Source organism: Rousettus aegyptiacus, unplaced genomic scaffold (assembly GCF_014176215.1).
Source record: "Rousettus aegyptiacus isolate mRouAeg1 unplaced genomic scaffold, mRouAeg1.p scaffold_m13_p_12, whole genome shotgun sequence".
NCBI classification, from domain to species: Eukaryota; Metazoa; Chordata; class Mammalia; order Chiroptera; family Pteropodidae; genus Rousettus; species Rousettus aegyptiacus.
The window spans coordinates 29,945,278-29,963,211 of NW_023416287.1; the positions used below are offsets into that span (position 1 = coordinate 29,945,278).

At 38.6% G+C, this 17,934-nt stretch overlaps 1 pseudogene; it reads right to left on the reverse strand.

Annotated features, from left to right (window-relative positions):
- Positions 1-8,204: 8,204 nt before the first annotated feature.
- Positions 8,205-16,498, reverse strand: LOC107507099 (annotated as a pseudogene).
- Between the last annotated feature and the right edge of the window lie 1,436 nt (positions 16,499-17,934).

The following is a 17,934-nucleotide window of genomic DNA, read 5'->3' on the forward strand; positions in this document are numbered from 1 at the left end:
TTTTTTGGGGGGAGAATTTTCAGCAGCCTACCATAACGGAGAATATGTTTCCTCTTCACAGACTTACTAAGAAGTTGCAATGAACCTAAGTCTCAGATCTAGCTAGCATTGCCTCACCTACAGACATTAGCAAGCAGACTTGAGAGTTCACATATTCTGCTCTGTGGGCTCAATGAAGTCTCTGTCTCTATTTTTAGGTGATTTAATAGTACCTTCCATAAAATATTCACCCAAGACAAAGACAGAAGGTTGCAACTAAGTATACAATGGACTCAAACAACCAAGAATCCTCTTCATTATCTGCTGCATGTTGAATTGCTTTAGAGTCAAGTGGAGGGTACCATTCCTAACTGAGAAAACTTCAGGATACCCTGAATTTTTATACCATGCACACACAAGGGTCTGAATGATTCTCACATGTTTCTAACTAACCCAAATATCCTGAACACCATTATGTCACCAGTATAAACTCACTTCTAAAATCCATTGTGATAATTAAGTAAACTACTAGATTCATTAAAGAAAATTCATTTCTGATATCAGTTAGGCTAATTAAAAAATCCTTAGGTGTTGCTCTGAGGTCAATATTGCTATAGAACTTGTACTAGTCACCCTTATTGTGTGGTCTTTGATGAAATGCTAACAAACCACCCTGGAGGACAGATTGTTACTCAGTAACTTAATGTCTAGTTATCTCTTATATTAAACTGAACATATATACATATATTCTCTAATTATACTGAAGTATCTTAAAGTAAATTTCAGACCATAAAATTTAAGGTGAATAATCACACTCTTACATCGAGTTCTCAACTATAATTATGACAAAGTTTATGTTTTTCAAAAGGCTGGTTTATTTTTGTCTTTTTAAAAGTTTTACTAGCATTTCTAGTTTTAGAACATCTGTACTAGAAAATGTGGCAAATGTAATTTTGGTTAATTACAAGTTTCAAATTTTGTTCATGTTGTTTAACATATGATCAATTTGTAAGAATTTCAAGAATATTTGGAAAAGAGGCACACTTTTTCTTTATAGATTGTATACTTCCCTACAAATTTTATTTTACATTATTTAAATTATTTTTATATTTATTTACCTCTTCATCTACTTCTTATGTTCTTTATCTATCAAAATCTGAAAAAGCTTTTTAAAAGTCTTCTCCATTAGTTGTAATTCTTCTTATCTCATCCTAAAGTTTTTAATTTATACATTTGGTGAGCTGTTATTTTATGCATACTATTTTATGACTGCTAAATTTACATAGTAAGTGTATATCTGAACAATAAAACATGACATTTTAATTTGAATCATCTTTTATTCAGGAAGAATGTAAACTTTTGATGATTTATTATTAATATTATTCAGAAAGGGTACAGTCTTTATACAATTTCTGAAGACTTGCCTACTTAAGACCTTATTTTTTTTCCTTCTCATGAATAGTAACTTGACAGTGTATGAAATTTTCTAGACTATGCTCCATTATCTCCTGGCACTTATTTTTCTTTCTCTTGAGGTAACTTGTATTTCTCACCTTGTTTTGTTAGATTTTTTTGGTTTGTTTGTTTCTTTGTATTCTACTCAAAAATACATCTAGCAGGTGTCTAGTTGTAGGTTGTCTTTTTACTGTTTTTGTCTGTTATTGTTGGAATGTGTGAGCTTTTAACCATAATACTTGGGCATTTTCTTGAGTGCTTTCCTTTTCTTTTAAACTTAGTTTTTATTGCATCTGGTTTTGATTTTCATGTGTTTTACCTCAGTAGATATGCTTATAACTATGAAGCTAGACCTTTATTCTCCATCTTCTTATATGTAATTTTCTACCAAAAAAAATTTTTTTATCTCTTTATATTTTTCCTTTAAATTGTGAGAAAACTCTCTCAATTCTATTCTTTGCAATCTGTGCCCCATCATGGATTAAATTTCCAATGATGTTAGATCTGCTTTCTTACCTTTAGTGAGGATTTATATTGGATTAAAATTCTTCCCTATTTCCTCACTCACCTTTTGTACCTTGACTAGAGGTTCTCTATTCATCTTTATCTTTTGTTGTTGTTGTTGTTGTTGTTGTTATTTTCATGGCTTTCTGTTTCTATTTTATATCGGTTAAGAAGGAACTTTTGTATCAGTAGGGATTCAGTCACTCATTCAACAATTATTTGCTGAGCGCCTATTTCATGCTCAGTAGCAGCCTTATTAGTCACAGACATTAAGCAAAATAATTACACAAATAATTATACTGACAAAAATCACAGGGCACCCTGAGGGTATGTAAAAGGAGGCCAACTTTAATCTTTTAGTCCTTTCTCGAGGAAAGGACTCATTGAGAAGATGACATTTAAACTAAAAACTCAACAAAGAGCAGGAATAAGCTAGTCATGAAGAAGGTGGTTGAGAGCCTTCTAGTCAAAGTATCCAACATGGGCAGAGGAAGACAAAAGTTCTACTTCTTTCCGTGGTGCTCATTCTCTGATTTTTGGGAGAGAAAATTCTCTTTCCCTTCATCTGCACTTTTCTAAGAGATCATGTGTTGGCATTTTCTGCTTATCTTTGGATAAGAGTCGTTTTTCTTTGGACTCTGGTCAGGGCATAGAGCCTGTGAATTGGCCAAAATTCAGCATTCTGTCCACTTTGGCGATGGTGGAAAACCTTTTTCATGACAAAACTGAACCATGCACTCATGCTAATATGTCAGCTTCTAGGCCAATTGTGCTATTAAAGGGTATTTCATCGAACGTAACCTTGCTGTACTGGATTTGTCTCCTCCCCAAATTCCCTGATGTGGCTGTCTCACTAAAGAATACCCATGCATAAAGGGGGCTGCCAGCTGGGTTGGGGGTAGAAGGGGTGGGGGTGAGATACCAAGGCTCTGTGAGTCGGAGTCAGACTATTTGGAGGCATTTTCCTTATCTTTTTTTCCAGCAAGTAGAACTGCTTTGTTTCTTGAAGCAAAGCATGGACAATCATGTCTCAATGACTTTATGGAGAGAGGACATTTGTTACAAATTCTGGAACTAGGTCACTCAGCACTTTTCATTTTGGGGTCATGTGAGAATTTTGTTTTGGTTTAGTTGTTTTATCTTCCATGTATTTACATATGTTTTAGTGGTATGTAAGAAGTTGTAACAGATGCTATTTTAAGCTAGAAGTATTTGCATGTGTTTTTATTCTGTGAACTTTGTGGAGCTAGTCGATTTTAAAACCAGAGATATTTTGGTGAGTTAAAACATCTTAGCAGAAATTAAAAAAAAAAAAAAAAAGCATGAAAAGCATAGATGAAACTATCTATGTCAGCGGTTTCCTTAACTAGTACTTTAATTGTATGAAATGGACCTGTGGGAATTTGGATCATTTAGGGAGAAGGGTAAGAAGGAACATCGATCTGTGTTTGAAGAGTCCCAGCCCTGGCTTTAAATGTGATCTTCCTGGAGTTACAATCCCTCTTTGCAAAAGGAGATACTCAGAAAAGTCAGTGTTTTTTGAGTTGTTCTGGAATATTCTTGAGTCTTTCCACTCAATGCGTGTTTCTGCGCCTGCTGTGTTATATCACCTGAGAGTTTGTGAGAAATGCAGAATTTCAGTTCCAGAGATATCGAATCTAAATTTTAATAAGACATCAGGTGATTCCTGTACTTGTTAAAGTTTGAGAAGCACTGATCTGGGGTATATCTGTGGTGCTACAGGGCTCCCCTGTGGGATATGGGAGAGAGAAAGAGAAGGACATTTGAAGAGAGATTCTCTTCACCATGCTCTCCTTGACCTGCTTCAAACAGGGAAGTCTTATTTTTTGCCTTTTTAAAAATTAATTAGCAGTGCCCAGATATTTCCTTTTGGGAAAGATAAGTCCTTCTGCAAATCATAAAATTGTTTGACTGGATGATCATCAACATTTTTTCAGCTTAGAAGTTTCACAAATACCTTTTCTCTCAAGGACCAGAGAAGGGTAAATTTATTATAGCTTTAGAGGAAAACAATTACTATAATATGAAGCATACAAACTCAATTTCTTGAAGCCCATGTGGGATTAGCTTGAGATAGAATGGCTAAAAATCCAGGACAGGACATTCTGCTTTTTGGAGAAAGAAAGAAATTGATCCTGTCCCACCCGAAGGCCCAGGAGACAGCCCCAAGACTAAACACTCATAGAGCTCAGGGGAGGGACAAGGCAGCTCCTCCAATATTTCCAGTGTCAGAGCCAAATTTTAGGGAATGTCAGATTCTGGGGTAAGGCATAGAATTGTCAAATCACCTTTCCTTCTTCTCAGTTATTGCCATGGTAATGCTATATAACAACCACTCCAAATCTCAGTGTCTTGAAGCATTTTTTTTTTTTTTAATTTCTCACATTTCTGGCTTTGACTTGGAGACTTGCTGATCTGGGCTGGGATTGCTCATTTTCTGAAGTGTGCCTCCAGGTTGAATGGGGCTGTATGGTGTGAAGTGGCCTCTGCTGAGATGGCTCAGGTCTCCTCCCCAAGTCTCTCACATCTCTCTACTAGGCTAGCCAAGCGTATGAGCCTATGTGTACCCCTTCCACAGGAAATAGCAGAGAAGCAAGAGAGGGAGCAGAAGTGTGCAAGTGTTTTCATACCTTTGCTTTCCTCACATTGACTAACTTCCTATTGGCCTAAACAAGTCACATGGCCCAATACAGAGCTGGAGTAGGAAGGGCTCAAAAGCTACAGGATAAGATGTATGCATGCCAGATAGGTATTGATGAAATAAGTTAAATTAAATTACTTTTAAATCAATTAAATTAAATATCAGGCAAGTACACATGGTCCTAAACAGGAATTATCAGGAACCCAGGTTAAGAAATACAATTCTCACTTAAAAGGGAGTCCTGGATCCTGAAACAGAGATACCTGGAAGAGATGGTTCTCAATGAGCTACAACAAGAAATGATGAGCACTAGTACAAAATATAGAGGTTGATGGCTTTTTAATACTCTGGTTAGATTATGTTAATATAGGGAATAGCATATAGCACATATTCTATTTTGTCCTCTTTCTAGTTTGAGAGACACCATGCCCTTTTTCTCATATTAATTCACTAAACAAAAGCTAAATATATTATTGCTTATTTGATGTATGGCCAATTCAAATTTACTGGGTACCAGTCTGGCATTTATGTGTGGCCAATTATCTCTTTCAAGTCCTTGGTCCATGGTCTACTTAGGACCTCCTGTTGTGGTCTGCCTTTAAAGTGCTTTTCTGTCAGCAATTGAGAGAGCCGAATGGCTGACAATTACTGCAAGAAGCATTTGTCTCCTGCGTCTTAGTCAGAAATAAGCTGCATGACAGACCTGCCCCTTTATCCCAGAAAAAGCTTTGCTGGAGATGTCCAGACCTGGGAGAAAAGAATCAGACTGATATCTGTGAACCGCCCTAAGTATGTCAGTAATAACCCAAATTAATCTGAGTCCTGTTTTCCCTCCTCTTGGAGCCAGGAACATAATTGGGTGGGAAGGTTAATGCAGTGCAGTCTTATCTCTGCTGGGCAATTCTGAAGACTGGGACTAGTTTAGCATCTCCTCCCTAGGAAGGAAATGTGCTTTGCCACAGTGATAAGGAGAATGGTAAAGAGGTCAATCCAGGGAGATTAGGGTGCCTACCAAAGTCTCCCTGTGCCGCACAGGGTTATTATGAATCTAGGAAGTGAGAGGCTGTGGTTAATTTTAGTTCTGAATAACTCAGTCTCTAAGGGGTTCTTTTGAAAGATGCAAACAACTCAGCAGAACCTTGTTAAAAAGATTTTATTCTGTGCATCCAGGGAGAGGCCTGCACGTGATTTTACACAAGAGGACACTCAGCCCCAATTCAGCCAAAAAGAAAATCAGATTTCTATACTTTTCAAGGATCTATTGTAGGGGAGGAAAAAATTTCCCTTGACCCTTTTAGGGTTCCTGGGTGGGTGTGAAAAGTAAATTGATAGGATAGATTAGCAGAAGAAAAACATACAGACTTATTAAATTTAAGTTTTAAGTAACATGGGAGCCTTCAGAAGGAAATGAAGATCCAAAGAAACAGTTAAACCTGGGTATTTTTATGAGAGGTCTGATGAAGAGTGGACAGTCATGTAGAGATATGATAGGTCAAAGATTACGAGGTAAGTGAAGTAAACTGGAGGAGGCACTTTAGCAATTCCTATTTGTCCTGGATATTTTCCATATCCCTCAGTCTGCGATAAGATTGTTCTTTCCTTCGGGTGTAGGGAGGGCACCCGTGTTTCAGGAGAGAAGGGTAGGGGGAGTCAGAGTGACTGTCCTACTTCTGCTGTTTTCTCAAACTCCTTCAGCTTAAAATATTTAGAATGCCAAGGTGCTGTATTTTGTGGTAGCAGGTCCTGAACTCCATCACTATTATGCTAATTTTTCATGCGTTTGCTGCTAAATTAGAATAATTTTGCTCCCTGACTTGGTAAAAAAGAGCAGGAATTGGTAACAACCCCCTCCTAACCATTAACTCTTTTTTTTTTTTGGTGGCAAAGCAGAAATTCCCACAGGCCTTGAATGCTAATGAGGTGCCAAGAAGTGCTGACAGGAACAATGCATAGTGAGAATTCACATCTAACTTTTGGGTAAACTTTTATTTTAAAAAACCTTAGCTTTCCATACGCATAAAAAATAAGGAGGAAGAAACCCTTGGATAGAACCTGAATATTGGTGCCTGCTTCTTTCTTTCATATATTATTTCTCCACCTTCCCTGACCTCTTTTCTGCATTCTCTCCATAGCTCAGAATGTTCTCTGCCATTCCATTTAAAACTTATCTTCCTCGGCTCCCATTACTAAACTCTTCTTTAGTCAAGAAGATCTTAAAGATATTCTAGAGACAGAGACTGTAGGCCTCCAAGAGGATAAAATATTTGAATAAGTGAGTGAATGACTGAATGAATGGATAGATGAGAGAATCAAAGGATAAAAAAATGAATAAAATTGGTTCGGCTTACTCTGCAGTTAACGTCAACAGAATAAAAATAATTATAAAAACCTTCTGTTTCTCCTCAATATGTCTGTATTCCAAGGTTAACTTAGGTTCAGATTTCTCACAGAATTATGGTGTTAAGAAACAAAATTCAAACAGTAAATTTGAAGATCTAATTGGCTCGATTAAGTGATTCACGAATGATGAGGCAGCATCCCATCTACCAACTAGAAGGGCACTCTTGGGATTGTACAAATCACTTTGTTTTTTATAAAAAGGAGGGTGGGGCAAAGGAGTTATTAGCAACAGAAAAGAAATAATGATTTTTAGGCTGAACATCTTTTTGGGGTAAAGAGAATGTCACAGTTTTAACATGCAGATTACTTCTTCTTTTTAAGGAGTGAGGAGAGAGAGGGCCCATGTGACCTCACTGGTGTTGACCAGAAGATTCCAGACTGTCCAATTAAGATTATATTTCTGTTAATGGTCAAAACTGCTGTTAAGCCAGGTATTAAGTTTAGATTTGGTATTACGGGCTCTAACACAAGTGAAGACATATTGGGCCTGTGGTTTTCCCTTTAACAACGGGAACCATCATCATGTCATTCAATAGGCTAGTACAATTTCAAATTATTGACAACTTAGGAAAGCTTATAATTTCCTTTCCTCCATTGCTCCCTGAACGCCCCTGCCACCCCCACCGCCCACCAGACCCTAGGACAGACGTAATTCTAGAACAACAGAAAAATTATGTGAGCTATATATGTAATTTTACATTTTCTAATAGCCACTTAAAAAAAATGAATAGTGTGTTATGAGTTGAATTGTGTACACTCTCAAAAAGAAATGTTGGAGTCCTAACCCCCAGTATCTCAGAATGTGAACTTATTTGGAGAGAGCATATTTAAAGAGGTTGTCAAGTTAAAATGAAGTCATAAGAGTGGGCTCTAATCCAATCTGACTTGTCCTTATAAAAAGAAGAAATTTGGATATGGACACAGATATAAATAGAGAGAAGATAACGTGAAAAGACATCAGTGAGAAGACAGCCATCTGCAAGCCAAGGAGGGAGGCCTGGGCAGAGCTTTCCTTCGTAGCCCTCTGAAGGAGCCAGTTCTGCCGACACCTTGATCTTGGACTTCTAGCCTTTTGAACTGTGATACAATAAAACTCTGTTAAACTACTCCATTTGTGGTACTTGGTAATAGCAGCTCTAGCAAACTAACATATAGTGAAAAGATTTTTTTCAAGAGAACAAATATACTTTTATTTATTTACTTTCTAATAATAAATTCCTGAGGGGTACAGCATTACAGACTCTGTGTGCAATGACCTTAGCAGGAAGGTTGCTTCAGAATGTGACATGATGCATACCACTGTTTCCATAAGCATGAGTTAATTTTCCCCAGATGACTCTGATTTTGTTCAGTCTGCCACCAGGAGTCACTGTATCGTTCTTTGCACATAAGCACATCTCTTGCCTAGACAGAATTCAGTTTCATCTTTAGCATAATCAAGTTCAATTTTAAGAAGAGCTGTGTGCTCCCTCTGGTTTTGGAGACCTCACTTATGGGCAGCAAAAACGGCCTTGGACTGCAACCTCCCAGATACATTTATTGTTTTAGAAGTCCTATTCCCAGTAGGCCGCCACAGGCTCCAGGATGGCAAAAAGAACAAAAAGGTTTTTTTAAATAATATAGTTTATTCAGCCCCATATACAAAAATAATTATCATTCCACATGTAATCAACATAAAAATAGTTTACATCTGTCCAAATCCACTGTGTATTGGATACTTACAGCACATTTCAACTTGGACTCACCACATTTGATACTCAATAACCATGAGTGACTTGTGGGGCCCATAGTGGATATCGCAGAGCTAAGATGAGCTGAGCCTTGGGGGGTTGGGGTGGGGGTGGGGGTGGGTTCTATTCCCTACTCCCCCAAGTTCAGTAGGTGAATTGAGTAGACACAGCCCCACCAATCCAGAAAACTATATGGCTGGGAGACGAGTAAGATCTGGGGACTTTAACTTCGTGTCTGAAGAAAGATGATAAATTAAAAAGATAAAAAAATTCTTCAATTTTTTTTCCATTAGTGTGGTTCTTCTTATACAGGGAGCATGTAATTTGAAACATAGCAATGGGGTGCATTTCCTACTTGAGCAAATCGACCAATTTAAAGTTATTACTTTACTCATAGCAATGCAGACTTTACAAGTGACTTACCATAGAAACAGAAAAAGAGAAACTTTTTCAACTAAAATTGTAATAGTCTCTAAATATGCAGAACAATATGACAAATGATTTCTGTGGCACAGTGCTATATTTTATTTCTTTTAAAGAAATCAATATGGTGGATCTTGCACACTGTTTGAAAAATGCAAAGTCCTCATTCGTGTGCTGGCTCAGGCCTGCTGGGCAGTGTCTTCTTTCCTCACTCAGTCCATCTCTCTTATTTTTTTATTTGTCAAATGATGATGGAGGAAAGGGCCAGAAGAAGATACTTCTAATATTTGTCATCTTTCTGTATATTGAAAACAAACACTGATGATATGTTTGATTTTGCCAAATACTTTCTCCGAGAAAAATAAACACTAAATGGGATGTGATATCATGATTTATAATAAGAAATATATATTTGTCCTTGTCCCATTTTTGGCTCAGAGCTCCTAAGACTCTTGGAATTTCCTAAGTACTGAGGGCAACAAAGGTGTCTTTTGTTATGTTAATGAGGTAACTCTTGTATCCCACTTGAAGATGGGAGCTGGTTGCCCAGAGAACAAACCAGGTGATTAAAAGGTTGGAACTTTTAGTCTCACCCCTTGACCACTGACCTTGGCCTCCTGGGAGGGCAAAAGAACTAGAGACTAGAGGTTGAATCAATCACCAATGGCCAATGACTTAATCAATCATACCTATGTAATGAACCTTCCATAACCCAAAAGTAAGGGCAGTTAAGGAATCAAATTTGTTTCCACGTGGCACTGTGTCAAGGCTCAAACTCCACAAAGACAGATGCTTCTTTGTTTGAGATCTTGTGCTATGCATCTCTTTATCTGGCTGTTGATTGTTATCCTTTACTATCCTTGTAATAAACCATTAATCTTGTGAGTAAATGGGTTTCCTGAGTTCTGTCAGCTGCTCTAGCAAATTAATTGAATCCAAGGAGAGGGTCATAGGAACCTCTTGGATTTACAGCCAGTTGGTCAGAAACACGGATGACAACTTGGACTTGCGATTGGCATCTGAAGCTATGTGCGGTCTTGTGTGATTGAGCCCTTAACCTGTGACATCTGATGTTATCTCCAGATATTGTCAGAATTGAGTTGAATTGTAGGACATCCGGCTGGTATCTGAGAATTGCTTGGGGATATGGGGAACCCCCCAAACACACACACATTGGAATTGGGTGCAGAATCATTACGGGACACCTTGCAAAACTACTCATATATAGCACTGTTCTCCAGGTTGTAGTCTAGCACAGAAGAGAAAGTTGTAATTATGAGAGGAACATGAGAATTATAAGACCATGTTGAGGGAGGACCCAAGACCAGCACTGGCTTGACTCTTGGAGAGCAGTAGGTGTTAGTCATCCATGTGTCTGCTCTTCCTCGGACCTCTATTCCTGCTCCTTTTTCCTTTTCACTCTGTGTCCTCTCTTCAATGTGGTCTCATCCATTTCTATGGCTTTACATGTTATGTGTATTCCACCTGAAAATTCCTAAACTTTTCTCTGGCCTGGACCATGTTAGAACCCTCTATCCCATTGCATACTAGTCATTCTCGCTCCAGGTCTCTCCAGCAGACCAAATTCCATATGACAACACCCCCAGCTTTCCCTCCTGAGCTTCTCTTCTGGATTTTCTTTCTTGCTAGAAAGCCAGAGATCATGAGTGACTCCTCATGCTTCCTCATTTTCCACCTTCAGCCAGCCGGATGCTGAGTTCTGTGCGTGCAGTTGCCAAAATATCAGTTGAACCTCTTCTTCTCTTCAGTCACCAGCACCCTTGACCCCTCAGCCCAGACTATCAGCATTTCTCACCTGGATCACATAGCAGCTTCCTCATAGACCTCCTACTCCTGGTTCTTACCTCTTCCAATTTGTTCTCCAAGCTTCAGACAGTAGGATTTCCAAAAGTGGTAGATGTGATTATGTGACTTCCTTTTCCATCTTTCAGTAGATGAAAAATGTAAACTTTACAGTCCTTCATGTTCTGGCCTCTGCCTAATTCTCTAGTGGCCTTATCACTTGCCTTTCTCCATCTGGTTCTATATTAATGTTTCTAAAGTGAAGTGCTGGGTAAGCAGCCCCAGCAACATCTAGAAACTTGTTAGAAATGCAAAAAATTCCTGGACATACCCAGGACCTACAGAATCAGAAACTCTGGCTCAGCCTCCCATGTTTAACAAGCTTCCGGGGGATTCTGATGCAGCTCAAGTTTAAAAATGACACTCAATATTTAGAGTGACTAGAGCACATGCTCAGTCATGTCAAATAAAAAATAAATCAGGACTTAGGAGAGACTTTGTTTAAAAGGATTATTGCAAGGGGTGAAGAGAAGCTATTGAAACAGGGAGAGGGTCTATTGCAATATGAAGAATGCTGTCTATAAATCAGTGAGCATTTCAAGAGTTAAACAAAATGATTTTGCTTTCATAGGGAAGAATAAACACAGCTAGAAAGAAATGAGTACAGAAGTTGGATGAAGGGGAGTGGCATGAAAGGATAGTAGATCAGAGAATGCTTTACCTTGAAGCCAGCTATTCTCAAGTGGGTTTGTGAAGGAGGGAGTACGCGCTGGTCCAGGTTAAATGTGGGTCAAAGTTCATGGACCTAGGAGAAGGAGAGAACCCTAATCAAAGCTCAGTTACTGACACTTGGTTCCAGTTAAAAAATGAGGATGAGTTGTTTAGCCAATTATCTATGAGGCAGAGAATGAGAATTTGCGGGGTCTGTGTCTGGCCTGTCCTAAGCAAACAAGGAGCTCATCTTGAGTCCTGTGGAGAAGGGTGGTTCTTTTGTAGTAGACAGTCCTGAAAGACAAAAGTGTGTGTGGGGGGGGATTGCTTCCCTGTTTTCTAGAGGCACACGTCAGGTAAATTCCTGCTTTGCCCACTCTGAACTCTGGCCCTTCACTCTTGCTCTTCTCGCTGCCTCCAGCACTCCTGCGCAGTTCTCTTCACCCACATTCTTACCACCCTTATGTGGGCTTCAGGTCCTGGTGTCATCTCTCTGAATCTTCTCTTGCCAGGCTCCACATAAGTCATCTCCACTCTGTGCCTCCAGTCCTGAGACAGTGCCTAGCACCTAACTGGAGTCCGTACATGCCGAACAAGTGACAAAAAGTAGAGAAGGTTGTTGGAAGACATGTCAGTTTAAGAAACTGTCCACGCATCAATACTAATCCCTCAAGAACATTTTTTCTTTTCTATCTGTAGTTAGAAGGCAGTCAGAAGTTTCACATTTCCCCTGAGAACTCCTCAACACTGCTCCTAAAACAGCTTCCATTTTATTGACCCTGTAGGAGTTCCCTTTTTCCAAGCTCAGCTGCTTGGTGTTTTTTTTTTTTTTTAAACATTTTCTATTGTGTTCTTCAGGGCAGGATAGAGGTGTTACAGCTTTCTTAAGTGCTACCAGGCTGCAGATAAAGAATTTAACAGCCTGTGGGAGGGCCAATTAAAGTCAATTATAATGTAATTGAACTGCCTTGTATTTCTTGTCTGTATGGAACTTCTTTTTGGGAGGAAGATTGTGCATCTCTTCATAGTGTGATAGGGGCAAATCACACATGCCTGGATTCCCAGGAAATGGTTTTGACCCTAGATCCTGGAGTAGTTAGTTTCCTGGAGGCTACAGTGTCTTGGGAGAGACCAGGGTCAGAAAAGCTCAGCTCAGCTCTGTCATTTTGAAATGGCAGGGGAAGCACTGACTTTCCTATTTCCTTCCCTTTTTTTCTTTCTTAAGATAAGAGAGCTACTAAATTTTTACAAAGAATTAGGATATATACAAAATACCTCACAGTCTGTCTCTGGAAACTTAGGACAGTCAACCTTTTGAAAAGGCAGAAAGGAGAAAGTGTGAGTGTCACTCATTCCTCTTCAGTTTCTCCACTGTTGGGTGTTGGAGGTTGACAACCACAGGAGGATTCACTCTGTCCTTTACCACGAGCCATCCCTTGGAAACTAGTCTTTGGACCACTGGCGATAGGAGCCAGTGATCATACGATTTCTCTTTTCTCACTACACTCGACCACCATCAGTCTTAGGATGTAGCTTATATGAATTCCCAAAGCACAGTTCCAGGATTAGGTAACCAGTTTCCCTGGTGGCAGCCACCTCCATAAAGTAGCCTCTTCCTATGGGCTCTCCCTCCTTCCCTTATTGATTCTTCCTGTTTCTTGCTTCTTTTCCCTGAAATTATATATCCTAATAAAATAATATGATATATACTGTCAACCTCACCTTCAGTTCTCTGGTGACCAAAGGTAAGACCAATTACGCTTGTGAAAAATGGGAAAGGAGAGCAGGTTTTGATTAATATTCCCATTTTCCCATTTTCTAGGAAACTGTTTAGTGGCCTCAGAGTGCAGTCTGTGGCAGAAGGCTCCCAAAGTGATAGAAGTAAAGCTACTTTATGGTTTCAAATATGTCGTTCAAATATTTACCAGTTCCCTTGACCAGTGACAAATCTGCTATATGGCCTTCTTAGCATCATTTGACTTTCCACTCTGTGCACTCCATCACCCACTTTACTCCATAAAGAATGTTTTGATTCAGACTCCTCTAAAAGCATACTCCAAGACTAGAATGTCAATAGGAAGCAGCTTATTTGGTAACTGATGCCAGGAAACACCAGTAGAGGGTGGAAAAGTGAGAAAGATAAAAGAAAGCGAGTGATAAAGGATGTATAACAAATGAGTTACTGTTGTGAATAACTAGACTTCAGTTTTGCTTGGGAACTCCAAGACAATGAAAACACATCTTAGAATTATCCCACTGGAGGGATGAGAGCTGGGTGTTTAAATACTGACTTCCAGTTACATTGGTTGAGGGCTGCTTCTGGGGACATGTAGGGGTTTATCACTGGCACGTGGAGCTTGCCCTGTGGAGTCAGAGAAAGCCCTTGGGCACGAAAGTCAGATCATTATGCTCTATAATTCTAAGTCTGAAGAGATACGAGTGGGATACAAGGATGTACAAAAATGCAATGGAGTTTACTGTCCTCAAGTCAATGCATAAAAATGGAGCTTGTTTCTCGCACATTGTCACTTGTTCCATATCCAGTCTTCTCTGAAAGTTCCAGGCTCCAGTAACCATCAACTCTGCCTTCAGAAGAAAATCACCTAGGAAGTCGTTTAAAAATACCATTGCCCAGACACCTCACCAAAGAAGATATACAAATAGCAAATAAGCATATAAAAAGATGTGCCACATCATATGTCATCAGAGAGTTGCAAATAAAAACAATAATGATACACCACTACACGCCTATTAGAATGGCTAAAATATAAAACAATAACAACACCAAATACTGAAGTGGATGCAGAGAAACAGGAACTCTCATTTATTGTTGGTGGGAATGCAAAATGCTACAGCCAATTTGCAAGACGGTTTAACAGTTTCTTATAAAACTGAATATAGTATTACCATACAATCCAGTAATAGAGTTTCTTATATTTACCCAAATGAGATGAAAAGTTATGTTCGCACAAGTGTTTATAGCAACTTTGTTCATAGTTGCCAAAACTTGGAAGCAATCATGTCATTCAGTAGGTCAAACAAACATGAAAATGTACATCTGGACAATGAACTATTGTTTAGTGTTAAAAATAAATGACCATGCCATGGAAAGACATGGAGGAAACTTTAAAGCATATTGCTAAGTGAAAGAAACCAGTCTAAAAGGATACACACTGTATCAATCCAATTACATGACATTCTGAGAAAAGATAAGCTATAGGCAATAGAAACAGTGATTTGGGAGAAGGAAGGGAGAGATGAATAGGTGGGACACAGAGGATTTTTAGGGCAGTGAAATGATTCTTTATGATGATCTAAGGATAGGCAAAGGACATTATACATTTAACAAAACTACAGAACTGTATAACACAAGAGTGAATTCTAATGTAAGCTCTGAACTTTAGCTAATAATAATGTATCAATATCGGTTCCTCAATTCTGGCAAATGTACCACATTTGAAAGATGTTCATAATAGAGAAAACTCTGTGAGGGCAGCAAGAAACAGTATATAAGGGCCCTCTGTACTTTCTGTTGAATTTTCCGTAAACCTAAAACTGCTCTAAGAAATAGTCTAATAATCAAATAATGATTTATATCATCATTTAGTAGATATCATATATTATGTTATATGTAATAATGCTATACATGATATATATTTGTTTTATTTTATTATCTATCTAAATGTATTATATCTATCTACACATAATTTTATCTATATCTATATCTAATCTATATCTGTATCCATATCCATACCCATACCCATATTCATATCCATATCCATCTCTCTATATATATGTATACATAGATATAGATATATAGATATGCATACACATATACAGTATGTGTGTGTGTGTATATATCATTGCCCATTCAAGCTCCTCCTCAGGATTAGTAAGTTAAAATTTCCAGGGGTGAGGACCAAATACCAATGGTATCTTTAGTGCCTTTTACACAAGGATTTTAATACACAGGGTGCATTTAGGTGACTGTACAGAAGATGTAGACGGTTCCTAGTGGCCTTTCTCCCTGGTGGCAGCTGGTCTGTGTGTCATGATGCTGAGGGAAAAGACTAGTTAAAAATTAGAGTAGAGTCTGAAATTATTAATGCTAAGTATTCATAAACACAGCACACTTGTCAAATAAAGTTATGAATCCTGAAATATTTTAACCACTTATTAAAATTTGTGCTTGCCATTTAAGGTAAAACTCTAGCTCTTGCTTGCTCGAAGAATGTTCCTCCAATCACTGGCATCAATATCACCTGGGTGCTTGTAAGTAACACACATTGCTGGGCTCTACTCTCAATCTACTGCATCAGAAACTCTAGCAGTTGGGACCCAGGAATCTGAGCGTTATCTTCTTTTCCATGTGATGCTTCAGTGCTAATGTATGAGAATCAGTGCTCTATACAAAGGAAAGAAGTATAAAGCAATGGTCCTGAAAGGGCATCACATTAAAATTGTCTGGGCAGTTTTTTTTTTTTTTATATGGATATTTAAAAAAACACTGATATCCATTCCCAGTCCTCTTAAATTGTGATTTAATTGACCTGGGGTGCGACCTGGGCACAGGGATTTTTAAATACTCCCCAGGTGAGTCTAATGTGAAGGCAAGTTTGAGAAACACTGGGTCAAATGTAGTAACTAGCAAATTCTAGAACTGGCTTCGCCAACAAGCTGGTCCCCCAAATTTACCTCCTGGAAGTCCTCTCATGAGCAGAAACATTTTCATTCTCCTCATCTCCATGTCTTTCAATTCATTACTACTAATAACACATTTTTGCCTCTCGTTCCTTTTCTCTTTCATGATCTCAAGGAATGCAAAATCCATCATCGGGAAAGTGTTGGGAATCCCATTTATTTTGTAATTCTGCCCCTAAAAGACTTTATTATAGCCTCACTCTATACTGCATATTACAGTAACTCCGTAAAAAAGGTGAGTTACTCGTAAAAAACCCTACAACATGGTGTTAGAATCTTCTCTCCCCACTCTAATTCTAGAAAAAAACAGGCCAATACTAGATTTTCTAAAAGCCAGGGCTGTCATTGTAACATTTTTCTCCTTTGTCTATTTCCCTCTTCCAAAAATTGGTAAGTATAGAGCTTTAGAGTTTCAGGCCCAAGGAGAAAATTTTACCTGGGGGTTTCAAAAAGGGAAAAATAGGGGCTAATAATTAGGCATAGGAGCTTTTAGAAGGTTGGCTTGGAAAAAAGAGATGATTTTGGAGAAGAGGGGAAGTGAAGGTGCATCTCTGGGTCTAAAAAAATAATAATAAAATATTTGGGGTTTTCTGGTTTTGGCAGAGACGCAGGTTGGCTTCACCCCATTCCTCAGACAGAGGATGTTACAGGTGGCTGAAAATAGGCACTGTGGTCTTGATAACGTTGAAGAGGGATTCTCTGTAGTAGGTTGTGTGTGGAGTATGCCTTAGTTACCTACTGCAGAATAAATGTTGCCATAAGTTCAGTGGGTTAAAACAACACACACTTATTATTTCATAATTTCTGAGATTGGGAGTCCAGTTATGGCTTAGCTGTACCTTCTGCTCAGAGTCCAATCAAGCCTGCAATCAATCAAGGTGTTATCTGGGCTCCTTTCTTTTTGAAGCTTGAGGTCTTCTTCTAGGCACACATTAGTGTTGGCAGAGTTTAATTTCTTGTGTTTGTAAGACAGGCTTTTTTGTTGGTTCTCAGTGGTAGGTGCCACCTATAGCTCTTTGACAGATAGCTCTCAAAACATGGCAGCTTGCTTCTTCAAGCAGGATAATCTCTTACCTCAGAGATGGCTCAGTCACTCTTTTAGGGCTTTGATTAATTCAAACCTACCTGATTAATTAAGGCCCACCCTGGAAAATCTCCCTTTACTCAGAATCGAATAGCTTGTAATTTTAATTATACTTGCAAAGTTGCTTTACCTTTGCAATATTTTGTTGGCTAGAGGTAAGATACAGATTGCATCTACATTCAAGTGGAGGAACTTATACAAAGGCCGAGAAACCAGAAGTGGTGGTCATTGGCGATTATCCTAGGATCCAAGATAAAGACCTGAACAAAATGCCAAGATTAGGTCACAGAAAGAGCACTGGTAAAAATGATACCTTAGTGGGCTACATGCTGGACCTTTTCATATTTCCTGGCTTCTAAAAGGCCAATGATTTTTGTAGGGGCCCATCAACAGGGAGAAAAAAAGACTGAGTAATGATGAGTATTAATAAAAATTACTCAAAATTTGGACATAAAGTGAAAGGCAGGTGCCTTGTTTTTTCA